A 19872-nucleotide genomic window follows, 5' to 3' on the forward strand; every position below is an offset into this window, starting at 1 on the left:
TTAAAGTGCTAATTTAAAATGCATAAAAACTGAGTTTCTTGTGCACATCTCTGCAGGGTCTGGCCCCTCACCTGTGTGCAAGATGTACTGTCCTGCTCTGATTCCTTATCTTCTGTGACTGAATTCCTGACAGTTGTATTTGAGGGGACTCAAGGACAGTATTTTGGCAGTCTTCAGAGACTCTTTGGTAGTGTGAAAAGTGAATGAATAATTCCACAGCTGATACTTGTTTAATGTGGAACCACAGAATACAGTTAGAACAGTTTGATAGCACTTTAATTGTCATGACTCTAGGCTATAGAATTGTGGGATTTGTAGTTTGATGAAGTAATTAGAATTCTCTGTTGCAGACTTCTAGTGCTGTATAGTTGTTCAAAGCATGGCAATACTTCTTTCCAGCAGAAAATTCAAAGTAAATCACAAAGTACTGACAAGTCTCAGGATTCTGCAGGAGGGAGCCATGAGAGCTAAAGTGACAGTCAAGTATTACAGCTGTGTTTTGCAGATATGGTCATAACCTCTTAGGCACCTCTGCTGAAGATGATGGCAGGTGCCCCTGTGATCTAACAGAGATGTTTTGCCAACCACAGATCAGGTCTTCTTCCATTCTTTGAAACTCATCATTTTAATATTCTCAGCTGGTACCCAAAAGCATCAGAGAAAAGCCCAAATGACTAATTTTTGAACAGTGCAGAAACATATTTTTTGCCACTCAAATGTGGTAAGGAGTAAGGCAGTCCCATGGTTTCACAATCCTCTTGAGCTATTGCAGAACATGGATGGTGGGCTGCTCTTCTCTCCAGCTGAAGACAGTATCCATTTTAAGCCCCAACTTCCTCAGCACCCTTGAGGAGGGAGGGGACGATTTTGCTGCCTATTGTATTAAAAATAATACAGCCAAAGAGAAATTCATTACAGATAAGCATGACAGCCGGGTGGAATTAAAGAGCCCATCGATCATCACTTGACATGTGCTTCTTTTGTTCCCAGGCTGGTTTCTTCAGTCTTTCATTGTCAGCAGTGGCTCAGCTCATTAGGTGATTTGTCATCCTGTGTCTGTCAAATGATGGTCCCACTATTGCAGCACTACCAGAAGAGCCAGGTCATCACTTTGCTAGGAGTATCCATCGCCTAGCCTTTCACACACCTGTAATATTCTGGGTCATGAAAGCAGGTGGGCCACATAGTTATGGAAGTGTGGGGTGGAAGAGGAGGATGCAAGGCAGTCTGAAGAACAACCTGCTAGGATTGGACAATCTACCTCTTTCAGGAACATTTATTTAAGTACATGTTTATTCCATTTTGCTTCCACATCAGTTAGCAAATGTGTGTGTCTTTCAAAGTATATAGCACATTTTTAATTTACTCTGTCCTATGCTTACTTTAACATGGCAAGGAGGGTGGATTATCTTAGAGAGGGAGACTGTCAGGAAACTAGAGTTTATTAAGACTCTAGACTCTTTGTAGGGTCACCTAAGACAGAATGTCAAAGTGGAGACACCAGGGAAACATGCATTCATTCTCTTTGAGGAATAAAGGTTGCAACAGCACAGAACAGATAGTTCCAATGAGGAAAACAGCAGAGAAGCACCAAAAAGGAAACTACTGGACAGCAGCAGTAGTGGGGGTGAAACTGCCAGAGGATCTCATAAAGACAACAGCAGAGGCACTTTGGCTAATGCTTATTAGTGTTATGTAGAAGGAGGCACCAATAAACATCCAGGCACCTTCTGGATGTCCTTTACCTCAAAACCTAGGGTGAGACAATCCAAAATGAAGCAAGAAACAGTAGTGGAAGATGGGACCCCAGCTATTGGGAAAGAGTAAAGGTCAAATATGAATAGTACTGGGTCTAATGATGCAAGTCAAAAGGATGTTCAGCTGCTGATATGCTCAGATATGAAAGTAAAGTCCAAAACTGCACAATAATAGAAATGAGGAACATAACAAATATGAATCTGGGAAGTCAGATATTATGAAACAAGAATAGGACACATAAACATAGCAATATTTTGTCTGAGCTAAAGTGGACAGGAATGGGACAATTTCAACAGGTTTTTATTTCTGGAAATGAAACCAAAGAAGAAACAGGGTGGCATTAATAGTGAAGTAAGAAGTAGCAATAGGAGCCAGGGGATATAATGCAAAGTGTGACAGAATAATATCAGTAAAACCTCAGGGAAAACCTGTCACTATAATTATATACCAAGTCTATGCTGCAACTACAGAGGCAGAAGAGGAGGAAATAGAAAGATTCTCTACTGTCATCCAGGAGGAAATTGATCATGTACAAAACCAGTACATATTAATAATCATAATCATAATAAAAACATTGTTGCAGAATTTGATTTAAGTGAGAAATTAAGCAAGTGACCATACTTTGGACAGATCATGAGACCTCATGACATACTGGAAAAGACAACAATGCTCAGTGAAGCCGAAAACAGCAGGGAAAAAAGACCAAATGCATTACAGATGAATGGACTCAATCAGGAAAGTCATGCCCCTGAGTTTGCAAGACCTGAGCAGGGCTGTTAGTAATAGGATGTCCTGGAGATCTCTCATAATAGAGTCTTTTGGAGGGTATCATAAGCAGAAGCTGTCTTGACAGTGCCCAATAACAAGTTTTTAAAGTTTGCATAATAATCTCTGTTCACTTTTGTGCTTCCTTTCACACACAAAAAAACTCATGGACATTTTTGTATGCATTCTGCAAGCATCGTTTCCCCCCATATACCTTTTTCTATTCTATTTTTCTCAATGTACACATTTTTAATTTCATTTTTCTGAATATATGTATTGTGTGGATATTCTTGGGTAAAGAATTTCATCACAAGACTCATAGAAGTGAAAAGATAATTGCATATTAATTTGTGAAGTACAAATTAGGTTGGTTAATATTAAAATGTATACCAAATTAATTTCATGCCAATCCCCTATTATATACACCATACAGAATTCCTCCATTTAATGGATATCTCATTGTAGCTATGCTGAAGCAGTGGTTTTAATAATGTCTAAAAGAAGGAGTTGAAGAAAAAGGTTTAGAGGAAGAATCATAAGAAAATTGATAGGAAGCAGAAGGAAAAGGGGAAAGGAAAGGGGGAAAAGGAGAAGGAGAGATGATGGAAGGAAGGAAGAAGGAAGAATGAAGAACAGAGAAAGAAAGGGAAAATTAGGGAAAAAAAGGGAAGGTACAATTGTATTTAAAGGTGGTGAAATATGGTATTAAGGTGATGTCTTTTGATATTTTTGAAAGATTGTTTGTATATATGTAAGTTTTCTGTTTTTTTAATCCTTGTTTTATATGTCTTTGATGATTGTATGTTATTACTTTTTTCTCAATAAAATTTATTTAATTAAAAAAATAAAAATATGTCTAAAAAGGGGACCAACAGAGCATCACACTCTTACTGCCATGGATGATTCTATATTTGTGAAGAAAACATCAACATCTCTCTCTCTCTCTCTCTCTCGATGTTTTCTAATCCATGGTATTAAGAGGCAGGCAGGCAGGCGGACAGACAGGCGGACAGACAGGCAGGTAGACAGATTTTTTTTTGTTCCTGTATCCCTGATATAGTTTAAGATAATTGAAAAGTAATATTTCTTTAAAATGGGTCATCACATGGGAACATTATGATGCCTAGCTTCAGGTCTTATAGAAATATCAGAGAGTGACTGGATATCAAACACTGGAAATGTTCCAGCTTAAATTCAGCACTTTTATATTCTGGCAGTTTCAAGGAAAGTTATGCATATGAGTGACTGTCTCCCATGAACATCAGTGGGACTTCCCCAGCTTTGCTGAGTAGAGCCAGTGAGACTGGATCATCTTTACCCGTAGCACATATGAAATGGCCACCAACACATCTCTTATCCTAACATTCTTTTTGGCCTATATCGCTTCCACTTATGCAAGTATCCCATCTGCTTTGCCACTTGCTTCTGCCCTAGTATTCACCAGCTAGTCTTTTCTGAGCTTCAGTAGTTTGCTGAAAACACAGTCTCCTCCCTCCTTTCCCAGGGGCACACCAAATGGCAGATGGTGCATGCAAAGAACCCTCTGGTATGGAATAATTTCTTCATCCAAGTTTTCTAATTAGGGTCTACAGTATGTCATAGTGTGGGACGCTATTTCTTTTGCAGACTAGTGTGTTTCCTAAGCAAAAACAACTCTGGCTTTCACTCCCCCTGTGTGAAGCTTGGAAAAGCTACTTTTTTGAATGTGGCTGGTTGGAGGGTTCTGGAAGTTGTAGTCCAAAAAGTCACCAAAGTACAGAAGTAACCCTGCCATTGAGGAATTTCTAGCAGAAGTCTGCTATGCAGAGGCCTGATTATTTGTTGGAAATCCAGATGATTCCAATAAACCTGTTATTTTCTTAGCAGAAAGCCAGGGTGGCATAATGGTTTTGAGTGTTGGACTGGGACTTGGGGAAACCAGGGTTCAAATCCCCAGTTGCCTATGGAAAGCCAGTGAATGATCTTGGGCAGGTCACACTCTCTCAGTCCTAGAAACCCACCCACTCCTAATCAGGCTGTGTCGTTATGTCTCCCAGTGCTGGAAGTGGGAGTTAATGATCTAAAACTCAGTTTAAAAGGAGACTTTCAAAATGATGGGCATTGTTGAGGGATGTGTAAAGGGCAATGCTATTATTTTTCCAACTGCCAACAAATTTTAATAGACTGTTTTGAGTACCCTCATGGGGTATCACATGGCAGAAAGCACCCACCTTCTAAAACAGTTCAATATTATGATTATTTTAAAAGAAAAATATATGTAGACTTTGACAAGTGGTCTCAGAGTGGGGTGTGGAGTGATAACATGAACACTTGCTAACCCTTTTCAATCTACCGCTGTGGAAAATCCCTTTTCTTACCACAGATGAACTGGCTCAGGGACAAGCAGAAGTTATACTGAGATGATTGCTGTGTGATTTGTCATATATCTCTAAGGGCTTCTTTATAACTGTTTAGCACCATCAGCAACAAAATGATTTTCCCAAACTAAAATTGGGATGATCAAGGGAGGAAGGTGAATCAGGAGCAGAGCTCTCTAGGAAAGGACTGTGAGTTCATTTCAGTTCTGGTCCTTAACAAACGTATTCGGAGGCTTAAAAGTCTGCTCAGAGGCACCCTCTTTTTTACTGCTGTGTCTTTGGCACCAAGCTTGGGGTAAAAAGCAGAGAAGCCTGAAGTCTTGCTACCTTTGCATTAAATGGGAGAAAAAGATATCAAGATCTTTCCCTCATACATGAGTAACCTGTAATATTACATGACAAAACCATAGTCAGACAAGGTCTTAACACAGAAGATCAGCTATGAGTAACCACATGCTGGTAATTTCCACACCTCTGCAACATTTTCTTCTGGAAATTGGATCTCTGAACAGAATACTTTATTTGTTGCACTTCTATGGTGCCTTCTAATGACTGGATACTGTGATCAAACCAAGCACAAGTCTCAACTTTCTTTAATCCACAACAGAACCCAGATCACCTAGTAGATCTGCTCTAAATCAGAAAAAGCACATAGGAAGATACAGAAGGTCCAGATCTTACCTTGATCTCCTCCACCCTGATCCTGATACCAGAAGGTTGGCAGTAAAGATTGGGAATGAGGTGGGACAACTGAAAAGAGTAAAAAACAAAACAGAAGATTTAACTATTGTGGTTTTTGCAAGGCCCTTATCACAATAATATCACAATAATAGACAGCATTTGTTATTAGTTATTAGTAAGCCAGTTAGGCAGTTAGTTTTAGCATCATCCCTCAGCCTAACTATGCCTTCAAGGAGATGTACAACAGACAAAACATTTTTTAAAACATTAAATTTAAACAGTTAAAACAGTCACAGCCGAAAACAATTTCTTAAAAATAGTTAAAACAGCCAAAGCAACATCCTGGGTTTGAAGGACTGAGAGTCATGCAAAATAATACAGTACAGTAAGCCCTCCTCACAGGTGGGCTTGCCTTCCGCGGCTTAGAGCTTACGCGGAAGGCAATCCCCATTAGAAATAATGAGGCATGTACCCATGCGGTTTGCCCTGTGTGCCGCCGCGTGCACATGCCTAATTATTTCCTATGGGGCTTGAGCATACACTCTTTTCCCCATATGTGGGGAGTCCAGAACAGATCCCTCACATATAGAGAGGGCGGACTGTAATAGCTGCCCAATGAAAGGTCAGCTAGAATAGAGTCAGCCTGATTTTCCTTGGGCTGAGTTCCACAGTTCGGGTGAAAAAGCCCTGTAAATTATTAACTCAATGTAATGTAATTTCTAATAATAATAATAATAATAATAATAATAATAATAATAATAATAATATATCTATTATCTGTTGGCAGATACCTTTGGGAGAGTTGACAAATAAAATTAAAAAATAATTTAAAAAGATGTTTCAAATCCATAAACATCTGGAAATTTCAACCAGAAAGAAGAAACCCTTAAAGTTTGATCACCAATTAGCAGACACTAATCCTCCTTGCATATCTTCCCACCTTGAGGCCCTGCCATCAACAACAGAACAATACACAGATTAACATGGACATCACTCCTCCCTACCCAGTGTCACACAGTATATACAGTGCGCCCGCGTCATATGCGCCATACAGCACCTCATACCAGAAGGAGTAATGACGCAATGCTGCGACCATGAGCCTCATTACTTCTAATGGGGCTCAAGCATACGTGGAATTTCTTTTATGTTTCAAAAGAATTTCAAAATGGAGTTGAAGACCATCCTGTTCAGGGAAGCGTTCCCAGGCATTGCATAACTGTCACTTGCTATTTGATGTTCTTTTGTTGCCTGTTTTATTGAATCATTTCCTGTATTGCCATGTACTTTATATGTATTATGCTACTAGAGAGGTCCCTTCCCCACCACCACTCCCTTCTCCTTTTGTGTCGTGTCTTGTTAGATTGTAAGCCTGAGGGCAGGGAACCGTCCAATTAAAAAGATTGTATGTACAGCGCTGTGTAAATTTACAGCGCTTTATAAATAAAGGTTAATAATAATAATAATAATAATAACAACAACAATAATAATAATAATAATAATAATAATAATAATAATAATGTGTGTGGGATGGTGGTGGTGTTGGTGGTGGTCCAGAACAGATACCCTGTGTAAAAGAAGGGACCACTGTATATATCAAGCTCTCTTCTATGCCAGCATTTTCTGAAGATGCCAGCCACAGATGCTGGTGAAACATCAGGAATAAACTCTTCTACAACATGGCCATATAGCCTGAAAAATCCACAAAAAACTATGTAATGATATAACTTTGAAAACCAAAGTGAGGATCACCTAGGTCTCTATATTTTGAATCACCATGTATGGATATAACAGCTGGATAGTGAAGAAAGCTGATAAAAAGAAAATCAACTCATTTGAGACGTGGTGCTAGAGAGGAGTCATGTGACTACTGTGTGTAGCAAGGAAGACAAACAAATGGATTCTAGAAGAGATTTAGCCCAAGCTCTCCCTGGAAGCAAAGATGATGAAACTGAGACTATTATATTTGGGCCACATCATGAATAGAAATGTATCATTAAAAAGACAATGATAATAATAATAATAATAAACTTTTTATTTATATGCCGCCCTTCCTTCGATCAGGGCGGCTTACAACATGTTAAAACAACAGATTAAAATACACATAAACCAACAATAAAAGCCCCATAGCCCAACCTCTTGGCCACGAAAGAGGAGGGAGGCCCACAGGATATTTATTCGGGGAATGCCTGTTGGAATAGGAAGGTTTTAAGGTCCTTCCTAAATTGGGCCAGGGTAGTAGACGAGCGGAGCTCTGTGGGCAGCGCATTCCAAAGGGCTGGGGCAGCTATGGAAAACGTCCTCCGAGAAGTGGAGGTTAACCTAGCCCCAGGCACCTTCAGTAGCTGCTGCCCAGTCGTTCTGAGGTTGCGAGGCGGAATGTACGGGGAGAGGCGGTCCTTTAGGTATCCTGGGCCCAGGCCATTTAGGGCTTTATAGGTAATTACCAACACCTTATATTGAGCTCGGAAGCGGATGGGCAGCCAATGGAGAGCTTTTAAAACCGGTGTTATATGGCTGGTCCTGGGGGCACCAGTGACCAGCCGGGCTGCCATGTTCTGCACCATTTGCAGCTTCCGAGTTTGGTATAAGGGTTGCCCCATGTAGAGTACATTGCAGAAATCCAATCTTGAAGTTACCAGAGCATGTACAACAGTTTCTAGGTCCCTCTGGGCCAGGTATGGGCGCAGCTGGCGAATCAGCCGAAGCTGATAACAGGTGCTCTTGACCGTCGCATTCACCTGAGCAGTCAGGTGAAGCGACGAGTCAAGAAGCACCCCCAGACTGCGCACGGAGTCCTTCACAGGGAGCGTGACCCCGTTCAGGACAGGTGGAACCACCTCCATTCCTGGACCAGGAGAACCTATCACTAGTACCTCCGTTTTCTCTGGATTCAGCTTGAGTCGGTTTTCCCTCATCCAGCCCATTACTGACTCTAGACAGGCCACGAGAGGAGAGACGCCATCCCCAGTCACTGCATCAGTCGGAGACATAGAGAAAATGATTTGGGTATCATCAGCGTACTGATAACCCCGCGCCCCATGTCTCCGGATGATCTGTCCCAGCGGTTTCATGTAAATGTTAAATAGCATGGGAGACAGAATGGCCCCTTGAGGGACCCCGGTTTTAAGGGGCCTCTCGTCGGAGCACACGTCTCCCAGCTGCACCATCTGGGACCTCCCGGAGAGGTAGGAGCGGAACCACTGGAGCGCAGTGCCCCCGATCCCCACCTCTGCCAGGCGTCCCAGAAGGATACCATGGTCTATGGTATCGAAAGCCGCTGAGATGTCCAAAAGCACCAACAGGGACACGCTTCCCCTGTCGATGCTAGGAAAGGTAGAGGGCAGTAGAAAGAGAGGAAGACCACATGCCAGATGGTTTGATTTAATCAGAGAGGCCACAGGCATGAGCCTGCAGGATCCGAGCAGAACTGTTGGGGACAGGGGAATCTTGGAGATGTCTCATCCATATGGTCGCCATGAGCTGAGGTCAACTGAAGGGCAGATAACCAACCAATCAGCCATAAAATCCATTGGGTGACCTTGGGCAAGTCACATGCATCGGGGGAGGCTATGGCAAACCTCTTCTGAACCCAGTCTTGCCAAGAAAACCTCATTAAAGGTTTGCCTTAGGGTCGCCATAAATTGGAAATGACTTGAGGGCACACAGCATACTCAATACATTCTATGACAAATTTGACTAATTCAGAGTTGAATAAATGAAGTCAAATGCATGTGCTAGACTTGCATAAAACATTCTAGTTGCAGATTTGAACATTCATTAGCAGAATTTTTATGCTATTTGAAAGACAAAATACTCACAAAGCTAATTTCCCCCAACATTTGAAGTACTGCTGATAGTTATTGGGGACTTCCATTCCCCCCACCTAATCTTTGGGTAACAAGTTATACACACACACCTTGCCCATGTGCATCAGTGTGTGCGTCTGTATTAAAATCTCAATTGTGAGTTGACATGATTTCTATATTGGGAAAAAGGTGTGGCAGTAATTGAACAAATGAATGTTATTTTGGGATTGGGGCTATTCCCAGAATCTCTTAGCCAGCAAGAGCATAGTGGCTGCTGTATTCCAGAAGCTGTAGTCCCAAAATGTAACTCTTCCAAGCTCTGGCTATAAATCAGGAACTTAAGGACTTGATTCTGCCTTCCTAACAGCATTCAAATTATACTAATGGCAAGACCTGCATTACTCCAGGCCCTGTGCCAGTGTGGGGAGCCAAGTGCAATAGATCATCTTTCTCCTAATCTGAGGGGAACACATTGATGTTTTCCTGGACAGATAATTACACCTCTCTCTCTCTGTGCTGAAGTACTAGAGCACAACCCTGCATGTTCTTGGAACAAGTCGACCATTGATGAAATGATAAAAGAACTTCTTATTTAGTGCCAGGGGCAGGGCTCAGGGAAAGCCAGGGCCCTTGCCTGCGATGGGAGAACAATCCTTGTGGTGCCAAGTTCCTCCTCCTCCTCCTTAGCCCATTTACTGAACTTGGCTCTTTTGGCCTTCTAGCTTTGTTCCAGGAAAGAACTGGAGAGGCTGCTGTGTGGCAGACAAAAGTTCATCACCTACATTTCTGTCTTTTAAGTTAATGGAACAGTTCTTTTCAATTGTGGGTGGTAAAGGAATAGGAAAGCTTTCTCAAGACTGGCCCAAAACATTTGGCTACATGCTCTGGAGTAGCATATGGTGCCCCTCTATCCTTTTCTTTCAAACCAAAGCTGGGTTTTTGGCATGAGCAGCAGAAAGGCTCACAAGCACCTCTCCCCTGTGGTGGTGCTAACAACAATAGCATAATAATAATAATAATAATAATAATAATAATAATGGTTTATTTATATTTCCTGCCTCTCTCTATGGATCGAGGTGGGGTTACAGCAGAGGTAAAATGACAGTAAACAATAAAATTTATATCAACCCCCAACCTTTCCCACCTTTAAGACAATAAAATTCACATTTAAATTCCAAAAGGAACACAATGTAAAATAATCAAAATGGAGAGGAACATTATAGCGGATGTGGGTCTCCTTTGTGAGATAAGGTAGGGAAAGCTCACTGGAAGAGATCCCTCTTGACAGTCTTTTTGAAGGTGGTAATAAGAAGGATGTCCTCTGGCAGGTCATTCCACATAATTTTGGAGCAACTCAAGAAAAAGTCCTCTGGGAAGTTGTCACTAATGTAGTTTTCTGTGACTGTAATAAATCCTTCCCAGAGGATCTGAGAGTGCGGGGTGGATTATATAGGGAGAGGCATTCCCACAAGTAATCTGGACCCAAGCCATATAGGCAGGGGTAGGCAACCTTTTTGAGCCGGGGGCCGGGTTGCTGTTCCTCAGACAACAGGGGGCCAAAGCCAAAAAATAAATAATTAAATAATTTTAAATAAATAAATAAATAAAATATAAAAAATAATTCCTACATACACTGCACACATCATATTTTGGAGTAAAAACCAAACCAGTCATTATGCAACCTCTCTCTTTTTTTCTTTTCTCTTTTCTGCAGCCTTGCAGTTCTGCAAAAGCAAACCCCTTCCCGCCTCTTCTGCACACAAGACTTTATTAGGAAGGAAAGGGTTTGAAAAATTAACTACTACTTCTTTCCTTCTTTCCTTCTTTTTTGCCTTGGGCATGTCACACTCTCTCAGCCTCAGAGGATGGCAATGGCATCCCCACCCCCTCTGAAGAAAACTACCCAGAAAAACCCCACAGAAGCCAAAACAACTTGGAAGGCATACACAGCTACACACCCAAACTTTGCCCGGGGGGGGGGGGCAAGTCACACTCTCTCAGCCTCAGGGGAAGGCAATGGAAAACCACTACCACCTCTGAAAAAACTTTGTAAAGGATCGTTTCATAATAAGTCAGGAAAACGACTTGAAGGCACACAACAACAACCACATCTCCCAGCCCTTGTATCTTGAAGGCATGAGGGCACAGATGGCAGAAATGGACTTCCCTTTCTGGCCAAACACACGCCCCCCCATACACACACACACAATTCCAAAACACACTAAGCACATTTGGGCATTTCACATGGCTTTACTTAACATGGCAATCTCTTGCATATTTAATCAGAGGCTTACTGCAGAACCAAACTCTTTGGGTTTCACACTGAACATGGTTTAACATGGCTATGCATATATTGAACATGTCCAGGTGGTTTCACAAGAAGTGGATTTGCTGTTTCAGGTTTCTTGCACCAACTATACTTCTCAGAAGTGTGCACTTGGTCAAGGGACTTTGGTTTTTCTTCACTGCGCATGAGTTTGTAAAAATCACAGCAACTTTTATTGGCCATGCCTCAGGCTTGTTGATATCAATATCACCATTAAAGAACCAAAAACACACAGAAAAGTCACTTTGGAAAGTTACATTCTCTCGGCTTCTGAAACAGTGCGTGCATGCCTCTGAAGCTGACTCTCATCATCATCATCATCATCATCATCATCATCGTCACACTATCATTGTCAAAACAAGGGAGACTTGTTAGCATTGAAAGCACCCAAAACACACTTTGGAAGGTGACACTCTCTCAGTTTCAGAAACAGTGCCTGCATGCCTCTGAAGCTGACTCATATCATCATCATTATCATCGTCGTCGTCGTCGTCGTCAAAACAAGGGAGACTTCTTAGCATTAACCCCCCCCCCAAAAAAAAAACCCTTGAGGCCTCTCTGGCCACTCACCTCCTCCTCCTCCTCCTGTTCCCTCCTCTTCTTCCTTTTCCCTCCTGCTCCTCCTCCCCCCTCCCTTCCTTCTTCTCCTCCCCCCTGGGGGCGGGGTGGAGGAGGCAGAGGAGGCAGGGCCGCGTTCTGAGGGCGGGGAGGGGAAAGGGGAGGCCGCGCGCGGCCTGCCCTTTCCCCTCTCCACCCCAGGCCCCAGTGCCCTGCTCCGCGAGGAGGAGGCAGTGTGGGGCCGCTCTGAGAGGGCGGGGGAGGGCGGCACGCGGCCTCCCTTTCCGCCCCCTCCGCCCCAGGCCGCGCAGCGTGGTCAACCCAGCTGCGGCAGGGGCAGCGGCAGGACCAGGCAGGGGCCGGTCCCAAGGCCTTGGTGGGCCGGATGTGGCCCGCGGGCCGTAGTTTGCCGACCCCTGCATATAGGGCTTTAACGGTAATAACCAACAACTTGTACTGAGCCTGGAAGCTAATTTGCAGCCAGTGAAGAGATTTCAAAACTAGTGTAATATGGTCAAAACTAGATTTACCAGTGACCAGTCTGGATACCATATTTTGGACTAATTGTAGCTTCCAAACTTGGCACAAGGGTAACCCCATGTAGAGCACATTGCATATATCAAAACGAGAGGTTACCAACGCATGTGTCACTGTTTCTAGGTCCCCCTGATCCAGGTAGGGTTGCGTATCAACTTAAGTTAGTAGCAAGTACTCCTGGCCGTTGCCTATGTTTGAGATGGCAACTGAAGAGACAAGTCCAGAATCATTCCTAAGCTGCGAAAACGATCCTTTAGGGGAAGTGTGACCTTGTCCAGGACTGGTTGACAAATTTCTATCCCTGAATTTGGGGTTCCTATAGTGAGTACCTCTGTTTTTCCTGGATTCAGTTTGAGTTTGTTTTACTTCATCCAGTCCATTTCCGACCCAAGACATTCATTCAGAGGAGAGATGCCTTTCTTACATCACTGTAGCAGTCAGAGACATGGAGAAACATATTTGAGTGTCATGAGCGTACTGATAACATCCCCCTCCCCACATATCTCCGGATGATCTCACCCAGTGGCTTCATGTAAATGTGAAATAGCATTGGAGACAGAATGGACCCTGAGGGACATCAGATTTTAACTCCTTTTCAGAGGAGTAACTGTCTCTCAGCATCACCATCTGGAATCTGCCCAAGAGATATGAACAGTGCCACTGGAGCGCAGTGTCCCCCATTCCCAATTTCCTCAGGTGTTCCAGAAAGATATCATGGTTGATGGTATTGAAGGCTGCTGAGAGGTTCAAGAGCACCAACAGGGTCACACTTCCTCTGTCAATGCCCATGTAAAATGATTACCAATAAAATAAAATAAAATAAATTACTAAACATTTAATGCCCTTTCCTGAAACCCAGAATTTGCTGCCCAAGGTGACCACCTCACTCCACTGAATGGTAGGACTGGCCCTCAGCTCTTCTATCAGACAAATTCTGTATTTCTTTACAAATATTTTGGGTTGATCCAAAATCTGCTTTCTGCTTGCGGAAAGGCTCTACTCACAAAAGATGCCTTCCCTCCCATTTCCAGGTACCCCCTTCTTCCACAACTCCATTCACTGGGGTCTCTGATCTTCTGCATAGCATTTTTTGGGGAGAGTTGTTGTGGAGTGGGAGAAGCAGGGAGGTCCTCTTCCATCAGCCCAGATGGATAGCCTAATTTTGGATTAAAATCTCCTGTATTTAAAATCCAATTTAGTATACATTGGCTGTCCCCACTATTTATTGGGTCCATTGCTCAAGAGAGTTAAGGCTGTTTAGAATTTATCAATAAATAGGCCACACATTAGTGTGTGTGTGTGCGTGCATGTGTTTCTATGGGAGACAATCAAGTTATGACAAAAGGAAAGATTTGTTTGTCATAGTTATTTTTCTTATGTACCTTAAAGCTGACTCTAATTTCTGATAACCCTATTTATGACATTTGTTTAGTGTGGGTTTGCCTTTGCCCTTCTATGAGAGTGTGTGATTTGCCTAAAGTCATCTAGTGGGTTTCCATGGAAGAGGATAGATGAAACCCTGGCCTCCTGAAGTCCTCATCTCACACTCAAATCACAATGCCATGCCGACTACCACTGACATTGCTTCAAATGGGGTAAAGTATGCCAAAGAAGGATAAGTATTACATATAAAAATAAGCATGAAATGGTTCCTCACAGAAAATGCTGCAACTGTGATGACAGCCATTTCAAGAGCTGACTAGGACCATTACAAATATTATCAAGAGTGTAACCCCTAGCTTATACATTTCTGGCTCAGCTGCCTTTATAGCTGTATTTCACATCAATATCTTACTTGCATGCTACTTGAGTGTATTATTTATTTGGTTTCTGCATCCATGGCATTGAGGCTCTGCTTGAGGCCATTATTTGTTCATGTATCTGTCATGTTCCATGTTTAATTAGCCACTATGCCACCTTATCTGTCTCTTTAGGCTTTCTCACCAACTACAGTGAGTCACTCTTGCTTGGCTTTTCCCAAACATAAGGTCTGTGCTGTTAGTCCTTTGACCTCGCTTCCTCCTTCATTTTCTTTTTTTGTCACGAAGAATGCCCCCTACAAAAGTTCCTGTCACCTTCTTACCACTTTCCTCCTTATAGAAAGCCCTGACATTCTCTTTTTCAATAGTGTTACATTGTTAGCACTAGGAGTGGGCAGACAGATAAACTCTTCTACTGTGACCATAATCAGGGACAAGTGTGTGTATAGGAAGACAGAATATTCTATTGGATGCCAAACCTTCTTCTTTTTATAGCAAGTTTATAGTTCTTATGCTTGAAAATGTTTGGAAAGTGGGTGGTGAAGGGTCAAAATCCAGAGGGGTAGCTGGATAAACAGGAGCCATTCCATTTTGGCCACCCAGTCAAAACACCCTGCTCCCTTGCCATAATCTCCAAAGGTTGTGTTCCTGTTCCTGACTTCCACTATGCCTCCAAAATTAAGTGCAAAGTCATGAACAGTTCCCTTCAAGCTGGTAGGAGGGAGGCTGCAAATCATAGAATCATAGAGTTGGAAGAGACCACAGGGGCCATCCAGTCCAACCCCCTGCCATGCAGGAAATCACAATCAAAGCATCCCCGACAGATGGCCATCCAGCCTCTGCTTGAAGACCTCCAAGGAAGGAGACTCCACTACACTCCGAGGGAGTTTGTTCCACTGTCGAACAGCCCTTACTGTCAGGAAGTTCCTCCTAATGTTGAGGTGGAATCTCTTTTCCTGCAGTTTGCATCAATTGCTTCGGGTCCTAGTCTCTGGAGCAGCAGAAAACAAGCTTGCTTCCTCCTCAATATGACATCCCTTCAAATATTTGAACAGGGCTATCATATCACCTCTTAATCTTCTCTTCTCCAGGCTAAACATCCCCAGCTCCCTAAGTCGTTCCTCGTAGGGCATGGTTTCCAGACCTTTCACCATTTTAGTTGCCCTCCTTTGGACACGCTCCACTTTCTCAATGTCCTTTTTGAATTGTGGCGCCCAGAACTGGACATAATATTCCAGGTGGGGCCTGATCAGAGCAGAATATAGTGGCACTATGACTTCCCTTGATCTAGACACTATACTTCTATTGATGCAGCCTAAAATCACATTGGCCTTGTTAGCTGCTGCATTGCACTGTTGACTCATGTTCAACTTGTGGTCTACTTGGACTCCTAGATCCCTTTCACACGTAGTTTCATTCAGCCAGGTGTCCTCCATCCTATATCTGTGCTTTTCGTTTTTCCGCCCTAAGTGCAGTACCTTACATTTCTCTGTGTTGAATTTCATTTTGTTAGCTATGGCCCAGTTTTCTAGTCTATTCAGGTCATTTTGAATCTTGATCCTGTCCTCTGGGGTATTAACTATTCCCCCTAATTTGGTGTCATCTGCAAATTTGATAAGTATGCCCCCAATTTTGTCCTCCAAGTCATTGATAAAGATGTTGAATAGCACTGGGCCCAGGACAGAGCCCTGTGGGACCCCACTGGTCACATCTTTCCAGGATGAAAAGGAGCCATTGTTGAGCACTCTTTGGCTTCGGCCAGTCAACCAATTACAAATCCATGTAACAGTTACCTTGTCTAGCCCACATTTTACAAGTTTGTTTGCAAGAATATCATGGGGAACTTTGTCAAAGGCCTTACTGAAGTCAAGATATACTACATCCACAGCATTCCCTTCATCTAACAAGTTGGTAATTTTATCAAAAAAAGAGATCAGGTTTGTCTGGCATGATTTCTTTCTCTGAAACCCGTGTTGACTTTTTGTGATTATGGTATTGCTTTCTAGATGTTGACAGACTTTTTGTTTAATTATCTGCTCTAGAATCTTTCCTGGTATAGATGTCAGACTAACTGGACGATAATTGTTGGGATCCTCTTTTTTCCCTTTTTTGAAGATGGGGACAACGTTTGCCCTCCTCCAGTCTGCTGGCACTTCTCCTGTTCTCCAGGACTTCTCAAAGATTATTGCCAATGGCTCTGATATTACATTTGCCAGTTCTTTTAATACCCTTGGATGTAGTTCATCTGGTCCTGGAGACTTATATTCGTTTAGGTTGAACAGGTATTCCTGTACTATCTCTTTACTTATTCTGTGCTCTAATTCCTCTTTTCTGTCCTCTGCTCCATTATCGTCAGGTTGAGTTCCCTTTGCCTTTTGTGAGAAGACTGAGGCAAAGAAAGTGTTGAGTAATTCTGCCTTTTCTCTGTCCTCTGTTAGCATTTTGCCATCTTCTGCACGCAGTGGCCCTACCGTTTCCTTCTTCTTCCTTTTGCTGCGGACATATTCAAAAAAGCCCTTTTTGTTGTTCTTAACCTCTCTAGCAAGCCTGAGTTCATTCTGTGGTTTGGCTTTCCTGACTTTACCCCTACAGTTAAGTCTAGGCAGGAGCTGCGGGGAGATGGGGGATGGCCTCTTGCATTGTCATGGAATTTAGAGGGTCTTGGAAGTCTGGAAAAAAATGTGAGCATGATCCCACCTTCTCTGGCTCTATGCTGATGAACAAGTGCAGGTGACATGCAGTCTGCATCTGCCCTCTGCATTTATGAGTCTATAACCTATATTTGACACCACTGATACTGAAGGGTGCTATTGTATTGTGTGTAACCCCTTCTCTTTCTTCTGTCTTCCTTTCCCTTCCAGAAAGTGTGGTCTGGGACCACACTGAGAGCATCTAAATGATGCAAAAGAGTACTCTGAAGCTGCTGTCTGTATCTCCACCACACCCAGGCAAAAGCTACTCTCGAAAGCTACTCTCAGTCATCAATGCCTTTCTGCACTTCTCAAATCCCAAAAAATATTCTTCAGAACTGTGCAGCAGTTTCCCCCAACCTGAAGTAGTGCTGGACTACAACACCATCATCTCCCCTCATAGACTATGGTAGTGGTCATGTTCCAACATGGTGGAAAGGCACCAGGTAAGAGCAGACTACTGGATACACATTTAATCTCTGCAGCCAGTTTTCCATGAGATGGGTGTGGGAAGTGGTGTAAAATGGAAAATAATTAAAGCTTAGGGAACTGGTAATCTTAGAGGTCAGTCCGAACCCATTAGTGCAGGGCATATATTTATTTCTCTTCCTCTCTTCCCTTGCCGACCTCTGCAGGAAATAATGATCAAAGTGCTGCATCTTTCAAAAGGATTAAAGCTGGTTAACTCAATTTTCAGAGGCTTTTGTTGCTTTGGTTTTCCCCCATCTGCTGCACAAGGAGATTTTCACACAGCCACTTATGCAGCTTTTTATCAGGTTGCCTTCTGGAGGTAATTGGGTTTAGGGAGATGCCTGTTTAAAATGCGTAACTCTGCCTCTTAAACAAAAACAACAAAGAGGCACAAAGGTAGCAGAGAATAAACACAATAATCTGCATCTAGATGATCTCCTCAGCTCGCAACTTGGGGGTTGTCACTTAAGCAAAACCTGTAAACCATCGATTAGAGAGCATGACGGCAGATTGTGTATTGGCTGTAAGAAGAGGTGGGCAGCTCAGCAACTCACAAGGAAAACAGCAGGCTTCAGAGTGAAGGCCCAACAAAGCTGAGCATTTATGTTCTTCAAAAAAGAAGTAGTAAATAACAGATGCTTATAATTTTCTTCCTCCCAAAGAAAACTGCTGTCTTGATGCTTCTCTTTGCATCCACAGAGAAACTGCCACTGGCACCAGCAATGAAACTCCATGCTAGCCTGAGCACAGGTTTCTCCATTAAACAATTTTGATCCTTTTATTGTACCAAGACAGAAAATAAACAGTCAAGGTTTCCTGTTTCCTCTTTTGAAAGAAATCAGGAAGACCATACGTTTGTCTGATCACCATATACCATGCCATGATTGTTCCTTCTTTGTGATTGTGAGTTCCTGCATGGCAAGGGGTTGGACTGGATGGCCCTTGTGGTCTCTTCCAACTCTATGTACTTTTTCACACGGGAAAAATTGGAAGGTTAACCCAGGGTCAATCCAGAGTCATCCATGGCATTTCACATAATTTCGCAAAAGAATATCAAATGATGCTGAACACAATCAGAAGGCAATCCAGATACAATCATGGGTCATCCCAGAAATAGCTGCATTCGGAAAACTATTGAATTTGTAAATCCTTTCCCACAGCGAATTCAAAGTCAATTCGAATTTGCATTAGTATGAAACGCACCTCTAGTTTGGCCATAGGATTCCCCTTGTTAGAAACAGACTACAATTCCCATGATCCTTTGTTGTTGCGCTTTTCTTTCCTGTACTGCCTGGCTGCCAAGAGCAAAGCAGCTGTTTTGGAAGAAAGACTGAAGAGGTGTGTGTGTGTGGGGGGGGGGGGGGGTAAAGGCAAATCCCCTGAAGAAATCTTGCCCAGAAAACCCCATGATAGGGTCTGGCATAAGTCTGAAATGACTTGAAGGCACACAACAACAATATAAAAACTCAGTTTAATGTGCTGACAGGAAATGTTTCCAAACAGGAGGAGGAGGAGGAGGAAGGGTGTGTGTGTGATTGGTCTGTTTGATTGGCTTCCAGATGCAATCCTGTCCTCTTTGCATAGGCGCAAACATGCTAATTCGCAATGAAGAAGCCGATGAGCTCATGTGATGAATGCATTCGCATTCACACTACTTTCTCTTTGGGATTGACACTGCGTTGTCTTTGCGAGTGATGAGTTACTACATAATTTTGTGCATTTTCAAACTGGCCCCACTTTCTTCTTCTTTCGGGATGGAAAAAATGAAAAAGTCCTATGATTCCATGATCTAGCACTTGGGCTGTAAACCAAGCTTTGTTTCCCTGTTCCCTTTCCTATATTCACACACAGAGAGATAGTGGACCAAACAGCCGAGAGCTGGAAATGCAAGATGAAACACTCTTAGCTGGTGCTTCCAAGAGCTCTTCAAACAACTGAATGAAAGCAGAAACAGGAGGTCCCATTATCTCTGATCAGTGACGGGAAACAATATGATTTTATGGATTTTGTATTTTGTTGTACAGCATTTTGCTTGCATGGCCAATACCACTACCCCTGAATATGTTTCCTGGAAGCAATGGAAACTCCCTTTCTCAATGGTGAGGTGAGGATTCAGGCAAGGCTCATAGGCCAGAGGTTCTCCTTCACTGTCAAAAGGGATGA

At 42.8% G+C, this 19872-nt stretch overlaps 1 protein-coding gene across 1 annotated transcript in view; it reads right to left on the minus strand.

Moving 5' to 3' along the window:
- CPLX2 (complexin 2) overlaps positions 1-19872 on the minus strand; it is a 181413-nt gene that overhangs the window by 96201 nt on the left and 65340 nt on the right. The window contains exon 2 of the mRNA XM_089527553.1: positions 5562-5630. The gene's annotated coding sequence lies outside the window, so the exon portion shown is untranslated. The remainder of the gene's footprint in view (positions 1-5561; positions 5631-19872) is intronic.

Source organism: Sceloporus occidentalis, unplaced genomic scaffold (assembly GCF_023333645.1).
Source record: "Sceloporus occidentalis isolate IW3139 unplaced genomic scaffold, rSceOcc1.0.p SCAF_1, whole genome shotgun sequence".
NCBI lineage: Eukaryota > Metazoa > Chordata > Lepidosauria > Squamata > Phrynosomatidae > Sceloporus > Sceloporus occidentalis.